Genomic DNA, 15832 nt, shown 5'->3' on the forward strand with positions numbered 1-15832 from the left:
GACAAACTTCTGACACGTCATAGTGACATGTCAGAAGTTTGGATTGGTGGGGTCCGAGCACTGAGATCCCCACTAATCGCTTAGAACGAAGCAGCTGAAGGTCTCATGTGAGGGCTCAGCCGCTTCGTGTCTGTTGGGCTTTTCCCGGAAATAAATGTATCGGAGTGCGGGATCATAGACTTTCTATTGAGTCCGTACACGATACATTTATTTCCGGAAAAAGCCGAACGGACACGAAGCGGCCGAGCGCTCACACGAGACCTTCAGCTGCTTCGTTCCAGCGATTGGTGGGGATCTCCGTCCTCGGACCCCCACCAATCCAAACTTCTGAAATGTCACTATGACGTGTCAAAAGTTTGTCAAACGTTTAGTTGCACTTTAACTGGTTGCCGACACAGGACGAGTATGCTCGTCCTGAGCGGCGAGCACTTCGCGCATTAGGACGAGCATACTCGTCCTGTGTGACAGCCGTCCCTGCGCGCGTCTGTGCGCGCGATCGAGAGCGGGGCAACGGCTGTAATACACAGCCACGGCCCCGCTCTGACAGCGGAGAGAAGAGAAACATCTTCTCTCCGCTGTTAACCCTTTGAACGCCGCGATGACAGCTGATCGCGGCGTTCAAAGAGAGGGGACTGCACATTGATCGCGTCACAGAAAATAACTGTGACGCGATCAAAGCCCACAACTCGTATGGCCAGACAGCCCAGGGTCCAGTGAAGGACCCCAGGGCTGTCTGAACATATTTCCTGTTGTTAGGGCATACTGAGGTATGCCCTAACAACTGCCTGTGTACGATCAGTAACAGGCTAATGTACTGGCATATAGATCTATGCCAGTACATTACAGTTACAAAATAAAAATCAAAATGATAAATCCCTTTATGGGATTAAAAAAAAAAAGTTAAATGAATGTAAAAAAAAATAATGATAAATAAATAAAATACACAGAAACACACACATTTTTTTTATAATAAATAAACTTTTTAAAATATAAGTCCCAAAACATGAAATAATACATACATATTTGGTATCGCCACGACCGTAACAACCTGTACAACAAATGTATAACATTATTTATGATGATCGGTGTATGGTGTAAAAAAATAAATATTAAAACTGCTGCGCAACTGCTTTTTTCTGCATGTTAATCTAATTAAAAATTTATAGAAATTAAACGATGGTACGTACATAAAGTACAACTCGTCCCGCAAAAAACAAAGTCTCATACAACTACGTCGTACAAAAAATAAAAGCGTTATGAGCGTCGGGATGCAAAGAGGGAATTTAAAAAAAAATTGCTCTGTCCTCAAGGCTAAAATTGGCCGTGTCCTTAAGGGGTTAATATTAATATAAAATAATAATAATATTATTAAAAATATATTAAAGAATAATAATTTTCAATAAAATAAAACAACAAATAGTAAATAAATAATAATGATAATAATTGTACTGTTGTAATTGTAGCTGCAATTCAATCTCCTGGGCAGCAGAGTCTATTGAGTAGAAGAACCTCAGAGCTATTCCTCAGTAGCAGGCAGTGACCACTACCTTATTAAATATAGGCAATGTATAAGAGGGGGCGGGCGAGGAATCGTGGGGAAATGTGGTGCTTTGAATGTAGCCAGTCATCCCCCACCCAGAGCAAGCCCTAGAGAAATGAAAATAACATTGCTGCACAGGGCTGGGATATATATATATGAGTGCGTGTGTATATATTATATATTTTTACTTATTGGTATTTTTATTAGTTTGTTATTTTTATAGACGGCTTTTATTTATTTAATGTATTATTATTATTATTTATTTAGTGTCAATATTAGCATTATGATTTATACATTTTATGATCGGCCATCCGTATGTGATCAGTGGGGGTCCGACTCCTGGGATTCCCACCGAATAAGCAGAACAAAAAGAGACCAAAAATTGTGTTGGACTTTAGATTTTGGCCATGCACATGCCTTGTACTGCAGCTCGGCCCGAGCTCAACCCCCAACAGATTAAAGTTTTAAAAAATTGAACAGGAATATTTTTGAATATATGCATTTTATGTTGAATTCCAATATATCCTTGCGATCATTTTTGTGAATTTAGAACAATCTGGTCAAATCTGCCCCCTTTTTGGCAATAAAAATCAGCACTTTTAATGTTAATGCCAAGTTGTCAATTTATTTATACATTTAGGGACTAGAGCCCGGGTGCGAGTGCTTCCTCTGAACTCCCGGTAGCTTCACCCCTGCTGGTAATATCTGGTGGGCTCTGAAACTCCCACATTCACTCTTGGGTCATTATTGGATTTCTGCTGCTCCTACAGGAAATTTAAGCAATAACAAACATTGTTAGAAAATTGTTACTTATCACACACCGTTTTAATGCAGTTTTTGGTGCAGTTTTTATTTTTTTAGCCAGACACAGAAGTGGACAGAAAAGAAAGGAGATGCCTCAGTCTTTTCTTTATACCTTTCCTTCCTTTTTAGATCCACTTCTGGCTTTAGCTAAAAAAAATTGCACCAAAACTGGATCTGATCCAGTTCTTAAAGGGGTTGTCCAGGCATGAGCGGTTTTTCATACTGATGACGTATCCACAGGATAGGTCATCAGCATATGATCAGTGGGGGTCTGACACTCGGACCCCACACCGATCAGCGGTTCCGGCTGCCTTCGGTTGCCGGATGTTAAGCAGTGCGGTATTGGAAGTGGATGCTCCGTACACTGTATAGCGGCCGTGCTGCAGTAATGCAACTCTCCTCTTATTCACTTGAATAGGAGCAGAGCTGCTATACTGTGACCAGAACCATCTGCTTCCGGCACGGACATTAAGTGACCGAAGGCAGCCATAGCAACTGATTGGTGCAGGGTCCGGGTGTTGGACCCCCACCTATCCTGTGGATAGGTCATCAGTTTGAACTCGCCCCCCCCCCACCCCCCGTGCATGGACAACCCATTAAGCTGATTTATGCAATTATTTTTTGCTAGGTCCCACAATGATAGGTTAAATCCAGAGTGTCCAGCTTCTGGCACCACCATTGATCAGTTCTGCTCTGCGAAGGAATGCAGAAATAAGGATTAAATTCCCCTGTAGCACCCCCACAGGAGAAATGAAGCATTACATGGTTTTTAAAAGTACTGTCTATGTAATGCACGGACATCCAGGGTGCTCTATGTATTTGCTTTCCACACAAATGATGGTGGTCCCACATAAAGGACCCGGTCTCAATTAACTCAAAATGCCCTAATAGGGTATTGGAAAATTAGTTTTTTTCAAAACAGACCCCAATTCAGAGCTTCCCTTTTTAAATATGTATAATGTCCTCATATTGTTGTGAATAGAAGTGACTCATATTATTGTGCCAAGTTCTATTGTAGAGTTTCAGAGCTATTTACTGATATAGGTTCCTAATACCCCTTGTGAGTATGTAACATTTTGACGCACTACAGGTCCCTAAAATGTCTTGATTCCTTCTTCTTAAGTGCTACACTACTTGTTTAATATCCTTCCATGGTCTGCCAGTGGATGGGTGCCGCGGGGATTCCTGGAAGTTTTGAAAGTGCAGGGCACACAGCTCACCGCCCCCGGCTCTACACCAGGGAGTGGACTCCGGTCTGAAACACTTTTGGTCATTTCACAGAGTCACTCAAAGTGACAGCTAATTAATGACACGCGCTTAAAGTTTCAGGACACTTTGCTACTAGACAAACTCAATGTCTTTCGGAAGAGTTCAATGTTAGATTGTGGTTGTCGCACCTGGGAAAATACAACTCGCTTTATTTTTTATTTATACAGAATTATGACCTTTAGAAGTGACATTAGTCTACATGGATATGTAAGTTCTACCATTGTTCTGGAGACGTATTCTTTATCCAACCTATAGAAAAATATAAAAACAAAAATACTTTATCGACACAAAATTATACTTCACAGTAAATTAAAAATGTATAAAAAATTACATATTCTTTATATTTTTAATAAAATACACTTTATCCCATTAAAAATTGATATAATAATAGTAAAAACAAATGTTTTTTCATTTGATAATACTTTATGTATACAAAATCTAAAAAAAAAAAAAATCGACAAAAATTATTGTATATATATTTTTTTTACCTATACTAAAAAATATATGTACTATAAATTTTCAATATTTTATAAAATGATCTACCATAACAATTTAGTACAAATTAATGATGATAAATGAAAATTCTTAATGTACTGAAAATAAAGTTTGGCAAAAAAAATAATATATTAAATCTAAAATACTGTATCTGATTTTGAACTCCTGGGGCGAATATGTTAGCGTTCTAGTTGTAGAGAATTGTATTTTGCGCAATTTCCTAATATGCATGAATTAATAGAATTGCTCCTGCACGGATGATACACTGACATCCTGTAAGGCCGGTCAGGACCGCCATGAAGAATTCTATTTCCCCTGCACAAGAAAAGGTGGACAATAAAAGTAAAAAAAATAAAAATAAATAGAAGGTAAGGCATATTGAAAAAATTAACCTGGCACCACAAACCGCAAACTATTTCTCATTGCATAGTTAACAATTTTAAAGGGGTTGCCAGATTATTACAATTCCTTTTTATTAGAAGGGTCCCCTAAGAATAAGCTGATCACAGGTGGCTCCGTTGGTGTGACCCCCCCCCCAGCATTATTGTGTGTTTAATTTCTCTGTAGCGCCACCACTTTAGAGATTTAGTACTATATGTTGCCCTTTGAAGTAAATGGGCCATCATTGTAATGCGTGTAGATGCCAGATCTGCCAGAGAGAGAGAGAGAGACACTCTGTTCTGGCAAATATATGGAAGTCTTAGACTAGAGTCCCCCATGTATTAACCTTTCTATAAAGGGCCTAGAAGAAGATGCTCATAGACTAATTGTCCTTGAGATATCACAGGGTCATGGCCAGGTGGTGATAGAAACTGTAGATGGTGCCTCTCGGCCAATAAGGGTGTAACGTCCATGGCCGCGGGCCGTCGGGTTTACTCACCCCCCCCCCCCGACGCCCGCAGCCATGGATCCGTGAGCGCTTGTCCCTGTCTCCGTCCCAGGAGACCCCAGCGCTCACTTCCGCTCCGTCCTGCTGTGTCCCGTATTTGTCATCATCAACTGCCCTGATTTCCTGGTCTATAAGAAGGCCCCAGGCCTTCTGATCCTTGCTTGAGCGTTGTTAGTCTATCCCAGTCTGTCTCGCAAATGGTCCCTTAGTGTTTCCCGTTCCAGCTGTTACCCGTGCCCTGTTACCCGTTCCTGTATTCCGTATTGTTCTAGTTCCTGTGCCTACCTGTGTTGGAGTAGTGTCTTCTGCCACGTCCAGTGTCGTCTGCCACGTCCAGTGTCGTCTGCCACGTCCAGTGTCGTCTGGCACGTCCAGTGTCGTCTGCCACGTCCAGTGACGTTTGCCACGTCCAGTGTCTTCTGCCGCGTCCTGTATCTTCTGCCACGTCCTGTGTCTTCTGCCACGTCCAGTGTCGTCTGCCACGTCCAGTGTCGTCTGCCACGTCCAGTGTCGTTTGCCACGTCCAGTGTCTTCTGCCACGTCCAGTGTCTTCTGCTTCATCGGATACTGCCCGCCACGTCTGGCGCGACCTGCCGCACCAGCCTCCATCCGTGCTGAAGCCACAGCCACCGTCCGGACTATTTCAGGTACCCAAGCGTTACTGTCTGCCATTGACTTTTGTATAGACTGTGACCTGGTCAGCTGCCTCCCCGCTACGGCGGAGCGGCCTAGTGAGTCCACATATCCTGTGTTCGTGACAAAGGGTCTATTCTCATGGCGTTGTCAAATCAAGTTTTGTGTCATGGTTCTTGCAAAATGAAGGCAAAACACCGCTGTTTTTAAGAAAATCAAGGAATAATATGCGATTTGCCTGCTTACCTTGTGCCTACATCCTAAGGCTAGGATGGGCCATCATTAGAATAATCCGCATGCTTTTGATTGGCGCCCTAAAGCGAGAGAGACACTCAACGGGGGCGATAACACATTATCACGAGCAGCTTATAGGTGCTTCTTATTATTGGGATCTGTCTGGTAAAAAATTATCTTTAAAATATGAGGGAGGATTTAATTTTTTGATTTTATTACAATAAAAATAACGAAATAATTCCAATCAAAGGTAAGTTTTTAAAAAATTGTCATAATTGCAAACAAAAAGTAAACCCTAATGCTTTATTATATCCTGGCCAAAAACTGGTTAAATCCGCATGAAATCATGTTTCTCCCATAATGCAGTAGATCAGAATATTTTTTTTATTTTGAAGTACAAACCATTTATTCTTTATTTAAGAAGAAATTCTCTCCAAGAAAAATCTATTAAATTTCAAAAACTCCCGATAGTTTAAACATCATAAAAAAAATAATAATGCCCATAGATTCTCATCAATGGTCGGTGAATTGTTTTGCTTTATTTTAGTCTAACTCCTCGTAACCAGACGCAAAATGGTGACAGAGTTTGGGCTCTAATGAATTGCCGGTTTTACGAGCTGCTCTGCTATGGAGAATTGCAACGTAATCACTATATATTTTACGCCCTTATTGATAGAAATATATCGGCGAGGATTTTACACACCGGTGTTGATTTACTGCATATTTATTCTCACTTTGAGTTAAATCAAATACTTTGTACATTATGGACTTACATTCGGCTACACGAAAAAAAAGTGACTTTTGTGAGGGCTGTAAGTAATTGGATACAGTGTGTGTTAGAATACCGATTATAAGTTTTCTACCAACAATTATTTGCTTGGCTGCACAAATCAATCCCGTATGCGCAAGAAATACATCTGGCAGCTATTGAGCGCGACTAGATTTAGGGAAGACCGGCATACGGTAATTGTTGTACAAGTACCATGACTTGTTGTGAGCGGAGATTAGTCAGTTGGTTTATTGGAACTAGTATAAATTGTTATTAAAGAGAATTTTTGGAAATACCTAATAAATAAATTCAGTTTTGTGCTTCTTCTCACCATGGACTGCAAAATAGCTCCCCTCCGGAAAGAAGTAACGTGTGTCTCTGGTGCCAACTCTACAGCAGGTAGCTACGTCGAAAATCAATGAGGGGATTTACGAAGTTAAACGCACCCAAATTCTGGAGCAGTTTGAGCCAAGGAACACACGTGCACGCCTTGGGCCAGATTTATTATGTTTTTTTAGACCCTGTTTGTACTTCACTTCACCGTAATGAAAAATGTCTAGTAAAGGAGTCGTGGCTTAGCAAAACGAGGGAATGGTTTTGGCACAAAATATTGGTATAAAGTAAGCCAACCAAGAGGTGGCATCAAGAAGATAAAGTGCCGAATATGTCTAGCAAGATGCACTATCTTTATAATACAGCGTGCACCACTGTGATTTATTTGACACATCTACCTGCCTGGTCTAAATTTCAGCGGTATAAGCTTAAGACCGTACTAGAAAATCTGGAAAATGTCAAAACAAGGTGAGGAAATTACATATTATTTCAAAGAGAGTCTTATTATAAACACAACAGGCCGATGCTTCCTGTTTTATGCAGCTCACTTTTCAGATTTGCTGTGTAGACAGGAGCAGAATCAACAGAGTCATCTCTATAATTAGAGGATGTGGTCAGCTGAGACATCTCATTTTCAACACAGGGCAAGGTGACCAGATCCATTTCATTATAATTAGTAGACGGGGTTAGTCGAGTGATCTCATTATCATTAGAGGGCAGTGTCAACATTGCCATTTCATTATCCCTGATTTCTGGGGAAGGGGTAAACTGTATTAGTCTAGGGGCACTTTTTTGTTCATTTAAGGTGTTTTCCCTATTGTATAAAGTGATGGCCTATCGTTAAGATGATTGAGAGTCCGACCTCTGGGACCCCCACCGATCCGCTGTGCAACCCTGCATGGCTGGTGGTCCGGCACCGCCACTGTGCAGGGAAAACTTTGAAGGGGACGCAGCGCTAAAGCAGTGATGCAGCTCCTTCATTCTCAGGATCGTGAGGGTCCCACCGATCAGAAAGTGATGGCATATCCCAGTAATATGCCATCACTTTGAGATGGGAATAACCCTTTACCTCCCATTCATTGCAGCTACTATAAAGCACACCCACCCTACTGCACTGTACAGGCGATACAGAAAGGATATGTGTACCGCCGATATGGCCGCTACCAGGAAGGTTTTAAAAAATAAAAACAAAATAGTTACCGCATCTAAAATGACATAGATGAGACATTCCAATTAACGGATTACAAATTCTACCCAGAGATCTATGATACATAAATACAGTAATGGGTCATAAAAAGAAGAGAAAAATTAAATATACAAATATTTTTGCACTCTTCTACGTGTGTTTATTATGGTGTTGAACTTTTGGACCGAAGCTTCGTAACATAGTCCATGTTGGCATTGAACTTCCTTTCTGACTCCAATATGGCAACAACAATAAATTATTGGATTAATGACCTGTCTCCAGTAATCTAGCGCCCATAAATTGTGAGATGACTTATTTTTTTTACCATCTTTTATTTTTTTTAAGAATTATTTTATGTTTAAAAATAATAAACCAAAAAAATACAAATAGGCTATCATCACAATAGTAACAACCCGTAGAAAATAAAAGATAAAAACATACAAAATCTCTCGGAATGCAGACACAAAAAATGTTTTGGTTTATTTCTATAAAACATGTCGTTATTGTTCAAAAATACTAAAGCATTAAAAACATCTGCTTGGCTTAGAATAATGTTCTCATTTTATTTATAGCAGCAAGTAAACAGCGTAAACAAAATAGCAAAAAAAAACATTGTCGGAATTGCTGTTTTTACTGCCCTCTCCCAAAATAATGAATAAATGTTTTATAAAAATACAATCCATATCCCACAAAAAAACAAGCCTTCATACAAATATGACAATATAAAAATAAATAAATATATATATATTTTTTTACTTATGGTTTTGGACTGCGGCGATAAAAAAAAAAAAATGCTAAAAATTGCTGCGCCCATAAGGGTATGTGCACACACACTAATTACGTCCGTAATTGACGGACGTATTTCGGCCGCAAGTCCCGGACCGAACACCGTGCAGGGAGCCGGGCTCCTAGCATCATACTTATGTACGATGCTAGGAGTCCCTGCCTCGCTGCAGGACAACTGTCCCGTAGTATAATCATGTTTTCAGTACGGGACAGTAGTTCCACGGAGAGGCAGGGACTCCTAGCGTCGTACATAAGTATGATGCTAGGAGCCCGGCTCCCTGCAGTGTGTTCGGTCCGGGACTTGCGGCCGAAATACGTCCAACAATTACGGATGTAATTAGTGTGTGTGCACATACCCTAAACCACAAACTAGACTCCTTAAAGTGTAGCTAAACGTTTGACAAACTTCTGACATGTCATAGTGACATGTCAGAAGTTTGGATTGGTGGGGTCCGAGCACTGAGACCCCCACCAATCACTAGAACGAAGCAGCTGAAGGTCTCGTGTGAGCGCTCATCTGCTTCGTGTCTGTTCTGCTTTTTCCGGAAAGAAATGTATCGTGTACGGACTCAATAGAAAGTCTATGAGCCCGTACTCCGATACATCGGCTTTCCGGAAAAAGCCGAACAGACACAAAGCGGCTGAGCGCGCACACGAGACCTTCAGCTGCTTCGTTCTAGCGATTGGTGGGGGTCTCCGTGCTCGGACCCCACCAATCCAAACTTCTGACGTGTCACTATCACATGTCAGAAGTTTGAAGTTTGTCAAACGTTTAACTGCACTTCAAGAGGTTATAGTTCTTTAATCTGCAGTGCAATGGAAAACGAACACACTGTGATATCAACCTAATGCCTCTGACAGGCTCAGCTCTGCTACATTCGTATATTCTAGAACATTCACAGGCACACACATTAGCAGATGGCTCCTTATTCAGAAGAACCTTAAAATAGCCTATACCATAAAAACACTTTTTTTCCCCTGCTGAAACGTTGTTAGCGCAGTGTTTTCGTGTTCCTTTAAACCATGTTATCCCTCTGAACGTCTTCATTTCCAGCGTACAGTATGGTGATCCCTTCCTGACAGACCGTGAACATCAAACAGGTAACGCTTTGAGCAGGGCTGAGAATTTGTACCAGGGAACGGAATGCACAGCATCCAATTTAGCTTCTTTCCAGATCAGAATTTGTCTGTACTTCTTATGTCAAAGCGCTATTTCTTTTTGCTTTAATATGCATCAGCTGGCGGCAGAAATCTCACACAAATCAATTGCCTCTTATAGTTTTACTGTATCAAGAGCAAAGTTTTCAGTCGACAAAACTTTTGCAGTGAAGTTCCTAAACGTATGTGTCTCATCTTCCAAGACGCTGGGTTAAATCAAGTATCAAATTCTTAAAGGGGTTGACTGCTTCAGATGACTTTGTTTTGAAGGCTCTATTAGGGCATTTCCCACTCACCCTCTATCAGCCACATAGGAGAGTCAATCCGAAGAGCATAGCTATAGGGGGTGCGGAGGTAGCAGGTTTTCCAATCTTTAAAATTTGCGTGTAGAAGGTGTAACGGCAGTAAGTGTGAGAAGGTGGAGCAGGCCCCCCCCCAAGTAAATGTTACTTCTAGGATCTAAAAAGATCAGGGGCACGAGCCCCAAGGCATATGCTTACCACCACCCCAAAAAATATATTGAAGACCGCATAGCTATAAAGAAACTTTTAGAACTTGATGGGCTTAGATACACTGTCTCCGCACTAGACTGTCCCTGAATATTACTTTATATAGAAACCTGTAGCCAAAGATACATCTAACCTGCCCCAAAAACTTAGTTATGAAGTTAGCAAATAATACCACTATACAAGGACCAAAATATACCTTCACACCATTACCACATACTGTTTATCTACGGCAAAGACCAATGTAATCCATAATATCACGATACAGTGCCCAAACAGTGGTCACATACCAGTTCTACACTGAAGCTTAGAACAGTATAATCAGCATACAGTGCCAATACAATGGTCACGCACCAGGACTACATTAGCTTTCTGCAGAGTATTATTATGCTGTGACTACAGAGCAATGAATATGGTGCAATTGCTTCTAGTGACTTACGGGTGACGTCTTCTCTAATTGGACTTGTTAACTTTCCGACGACTTCTGGCCATGACTTGTTTTTAGCAAAGTTTGTTGCCCCCTTTAGTACACTACACAGTATTAATACCCCCCTTAGTGCCCCACACAGAAATAGTGGCTTCTCAGTGCCCCACATAGTAGCAGTGCCTCCTGCTGCCCTCATAGTGCTGCACTCGGCAATATTGCCCTTCACTCAGTAATACTGCCCTTTTAGCACTCCCACTCAGTAATGCTGCCCCCATATTGGCTCCCCTTTAGTTATGGTGCCCCCATTCAATAATGATGCCCCCTTAGTACCCACACTTAGTAATTGTGCCCCTTTGGTGCCCCAATTAGTAATGCTGCACAGATAGTGCCCCCCCCACTGAGTAGCAGTGCCACTCACTCAGCAATGCTGCCTTTTTAGTGCACCCTACTCAGTAATGTTACTCCCATAGTGCCCCATCTCAGTAATGGTTCCGCACTACTCATTAATGCTGCTCTCTTAGTGCCCCCTACTCCGTAATGTAATCCCCAAAGTGCCCCCACTCAGTAATAGTGCCCCTCGCTTAGAAATGCCTTCCTAGTGCCTACCACTCAGTAAAGGTTTACAAATCACTCAGTAATGCTGCTTTCTTAATGCCCACAACTACGTAATGGTACCCCATAGTGCCCCCCCTACTTAGTAATGCTGCTCCCCACTCCGTAATGGGTTCCCGCTTTAGTGGCCAAAAAAAAAAAACTTCTATCATTTACCTAGACCAGTTGGTTTGGATTAGTGAAAAATATATAGGTGCTACATTCCCTTTAAGGCAAGTCCTCCGCAGTACTACCACACCAGAAAAGAGTAGGGTCAAAAGCATCAGGCTAGTGTTTGTATGCTTGTGCTAATAGGGGGGTTCAACTTGTGTAGAGGGAGGTCTGAGGATGGAGGAGGTTTGATATTGCAAAGTGTTGGTGTGTCTGATTTATGACCTGTGTGTGTTTGTGGGGGGGGGGGGTGTTGTAATCCTTTTCTGTGGTGTTACCTGTTACTCCTGTTCTTTTAGTACATAATGTCCCCTCCATCTAGCACCAGTATTGCCCCTCCGCTTAACCGTCTAATTACGTGGTCTTCTATCAATACCTTTTATTTTGCATCATTACAACTTCAGATTTTCACTTTGCTCTCGTTGTGAGTAATAAAACTCTGGCCGATTGTAAAAGCCGACGCTAAGAAAACCTAAATATATTCAAACGTTAAGAATTTTTACTGGAACGAATACAATTCAGGGTAATGTCCTGCTAATAAAGGAAAAATATTGTTTTGTTTCTGGTGTCTTGTGTAAATGTGTTCCCCTGTAATACCTGTGATTTTAAGAGATGACGAAGTAATGGGACTTTGTATTATTCCATAAGAAGTCACATTCCTCATTCTTACAAGGTCTTTGCTGCAGTCCTAATATGATTGTAATTCATATTCAGAACTTGCAATGAATGTGCCAGCTAAAATGGATCATTAGCCTTGAACTGCTCTCTTATATATTTTCTTATGCAGCTATTAAAGCATTGTACATGGCAATTTCATATCGTTCTACTGTAGATGTTATTCATCTACCATTTTACTGGCAGACACTATTATACAGTACCTGATCCAGTTTTGTTTTTTTATATTAAATGGGCTTGTCTCATCACAGACAACCCCTTTAATCTGAGATTCACCCGAAACCGGAGCAAATAGACAATTTTGTCTGGGGGATGATATGGCCGATTGCTCATTTCTGATGTAGCAGCCATAGATGATTGGACGTCCATGTAGCATATGGACAACTTGAGTCTGCCAGAGTACCGAGTCCAATCCACCAAGGCTCTCTTCTCTGCCTCCTATACTGGATCCTAAATGGGGAAACTCTATATAAAGTCCATATGCCCCAATAGGGTATTAGGACAGGGGTTGTGCAGATGAGAAAGACTTTTACGATTGCAGTTACTAGAATAATTTGCCTATATAAAGACTTTGCTAGTTGATAAACCAGAAGTAACTATTTTGATTGAAACAAGGTATATGGTATGACCACAAAAAATCTTTTATGACCAATGGCAAAAAAGGAATAAAAAGTAGTTTAAAGGTTAAGGGTAAAAATTTAACTATAAGACAAATGGTGCTGCTAGGAAAACACCTGTTGCCTTAAGTTCACCATGACTACTGGTCTAGCTTCTGGCCGGTTCTGTTTTACTTTGAGCCTATCACTTCTCTCTGCCCTTCTGCCTATCAGGTGTTGGGTTAGTATTTATATCTGTTTTTGATCAAGCTACTTACCGACACCCTTTACCTCTGACTTCTGGACTCCTTGGAAATTGACCTCGGCGTGTATTTAGATAACTCTTTGTTTACCGATTTTTTTATTTTTTATCTGCTCCTGGTTGGTTTTGACCTCTGCTTTACCTGATATCCACTTGCTTACTGTTTTGGATGTTCTGTTTACCCTCTGGCTGCCTGGATCCTGTTCCGGTATAGCTTGCATTGCACTTCTTATCCAACACTGAACTCTGCTAAGACAACCTGGGTTCTATGCAGCAAAAAACATCCAGCCTTGCGGTCGGCTCTGGTGAAGACCTTAGAGTAGCCTTAGACTCTGTCGATCAGAGTTGTGACGGATTTGAGCTTGCAGATTTATTTGCACGCTTTCTCCTGGCAGTCTCCAGCAGCCTTTGGGGAATTGCTCAACTTGCAATTCCATAACAGATGTATCTGCACTGGGCCGTCGGGCGGCAACACCACTTTCAACTGTACCAGTGTCCTGAGGATGTGGTTGCAGTTGAAAATAATGATGGTGCAGAGAGCTATCGAATCCCTTCCCTGCTATCCTGTCTAGCTGGCCACATACATACAGTGAGGGAAATAAGTATTTGATCCCTTGCTGATTTTGTAAGTTTGCCCACTGTCAAAGACATGAACAGTCTAGAATTCTTAGGCTAGGTTAATTTTACCAGTGAGAGATAGATTATATTTAAAAAAAAAAATAGAAAATCACATTGTCAAAATTATATATATTTATTTGCATTGTGCACAGAGAAATAAGAATTTGATCCCTTTGGCAAACAAGAATTAATACTTGGTGGCAAAACCCTTGTAGCAGTCAGACGGTTTTTGTAGTTGATGATGAGGTTTGCACACATGTTAGATGGAATTTTGGCCCACTCCTCTTTGCAGATCATCTGTAAATCATTAAGATTTCGAGGCTGTCGCTTGGCAACTCGGATCTTCAGCTCCCTCCATAAGTTTTTGATGGGATTAAGGTCTGGAGACTGGCTACGCCACTCCATGACCTTAATGTGCTTCTTTTTGAGCCACTCCTTTGTTGCCTTGGCTGTATGTTTCGGGTCATTGTCGTGCTGGAAGACCCAGCCACGAGCCATTTTTAATGTCCTGGTGGAGGGAAGGAGGTTGTCACTCAGGATTTGACGGTACATGGCTCCATCCATTCTCCCATTGATGCGGTGAAGTAGTCCTGTGCCCTTAGCAGAGAAACACCCCCAAAACATAATGTTTCCACCTCCATGCTTGACAGTGGGGACGGTGTTCTTTGGGTCATAGGCAGCATTTCTCTTCCTCCAAACACGGCGAGTTGAGTTAATGCCAAAGAGCTCAATTTTTGTCTCATCTAACCACAGCACCTTCTCCCAATCACTCTCAGAATCCTCCAGATGTTCATTTGCAAACTTCAGACGGGCCTGTACATGTGCCTTCTTGAGCAGGGGGACCTTGCGGGCACTGCAGGATTTTAATCCATTACGGCGTAATGTGTTACCAATGGTTTTCTTGGTGACTGTGGTCCCAGCTGCCTTGAGGTCATTAACAAGTTCCCCCCGTGTAGTTTTCGGCTGAGCTCTCACCTTCCTCAGGATCAAGGATACCCCACGAGGTGAGATTTTGCATGGAGCCCCAGATCGATGTCGATTGACAGTCATTTTGTATGTCTTCCATTTTCTTACTATTGCACCAACAGTTGTCTCCTTCTCACCCAGCGTCTTACTTATGGTTTTGTAGCCCATTCCAGCCTTGTACAGGTCTATGATCTTGTCCCTGACATCCTTAGAAAGCTCTTTGGTCTTGCCCATATTGTAGAGGTTAGAGTCAGACTGATTCATTGAGTCTGTGGACAGGAGTCTTTTATACAGGTGACCATGTAAGAGCTGTCTATAATGCAGGCACCAAGTTGATTTGGAGCGTGTAACTGGTCTGGAGGAGGCTGAACTCTTAATGGTTGGTAGGGGATCAAATACTTATTTCTCTGTGCACAATGCAAATAAATATATATCATTTTGACAATGTGATTTTCAGTTTTTTTTTAAATATAATCTATCTCTCACTGGTAAAATTAACCTAGCCTAAAAATTCTAGACTGTTCATGTCTTTGACAGTGGGCAAACCTACAAAATCAGCAAGGGATCAAATACTTATTTCCTTCACTGTAAGTGGCAGGCGGTGCAATAACGTCACTGTATTGTCCTATCTGTGCCTGGCCCCTAACAGCACAAGATGTCAGTGGCCAGGCACAGGCGGCGTGATGCAGTTATGTCATTTGCGGCACCTGTTCCAGGTCCTGTACACTGGGTCTGCTAATTTATTCAACCGGCTCTTATTCTTTAGACCTATGATCCCTAACAGATGCCTTAGGAGCCGTTTGTGGCTCTCAGGTCCTCTATTTGTGGCTCCCCAGCTGGTGGCAGCTCTAGATACATTGCACTAGCATACAAACCATGTCCCTGGCAGTTTTTGCAAGGATATGCCTTAACATTCGGATTGGT

At 41.6% G+C, this 15832-nt stretch overlaps 1 long non-coding RNA gene across 1 annotated transcript; it reads right to left on the minus strand.

Moving 5' to 3' along the window:
• Positions 1-1991: 1991 nt before the first annotated feature.
• LOC142663970 (uncharacterized) lies at positions 1992-5954 on the minus strand. The gene is made up of 3 exons (XR_012851171.1): positions 5877-5954; positions 3832-3862; positions 1992-2304 (listed from the first exon to the last, which is right to left on the minus strand). It is a non-coding gene; the product is annotated as an uncharacterized LOC142663970 (long non-coding RNA).
• Positions 5955-15832: the final 9878 nt, after the last annotated feature.

The sequence above is a fragment of the Rhinoderma darwinii genome, chromosome 11 (assembly GCF_050947455.1).
Source record: "Rhinoderma darwinii isolate aRhiDar2 chromosome 11, aRhiDar2.hap1, whole genome shotgun sequence".
Taxonomy (NCBI): domain Eukaryota; kingdom Metazoa; phylum Chordata; class Amphibia; order Anura; family Rhinodermatidae; genus Rhinoderma; species Rhinoderma darwinii.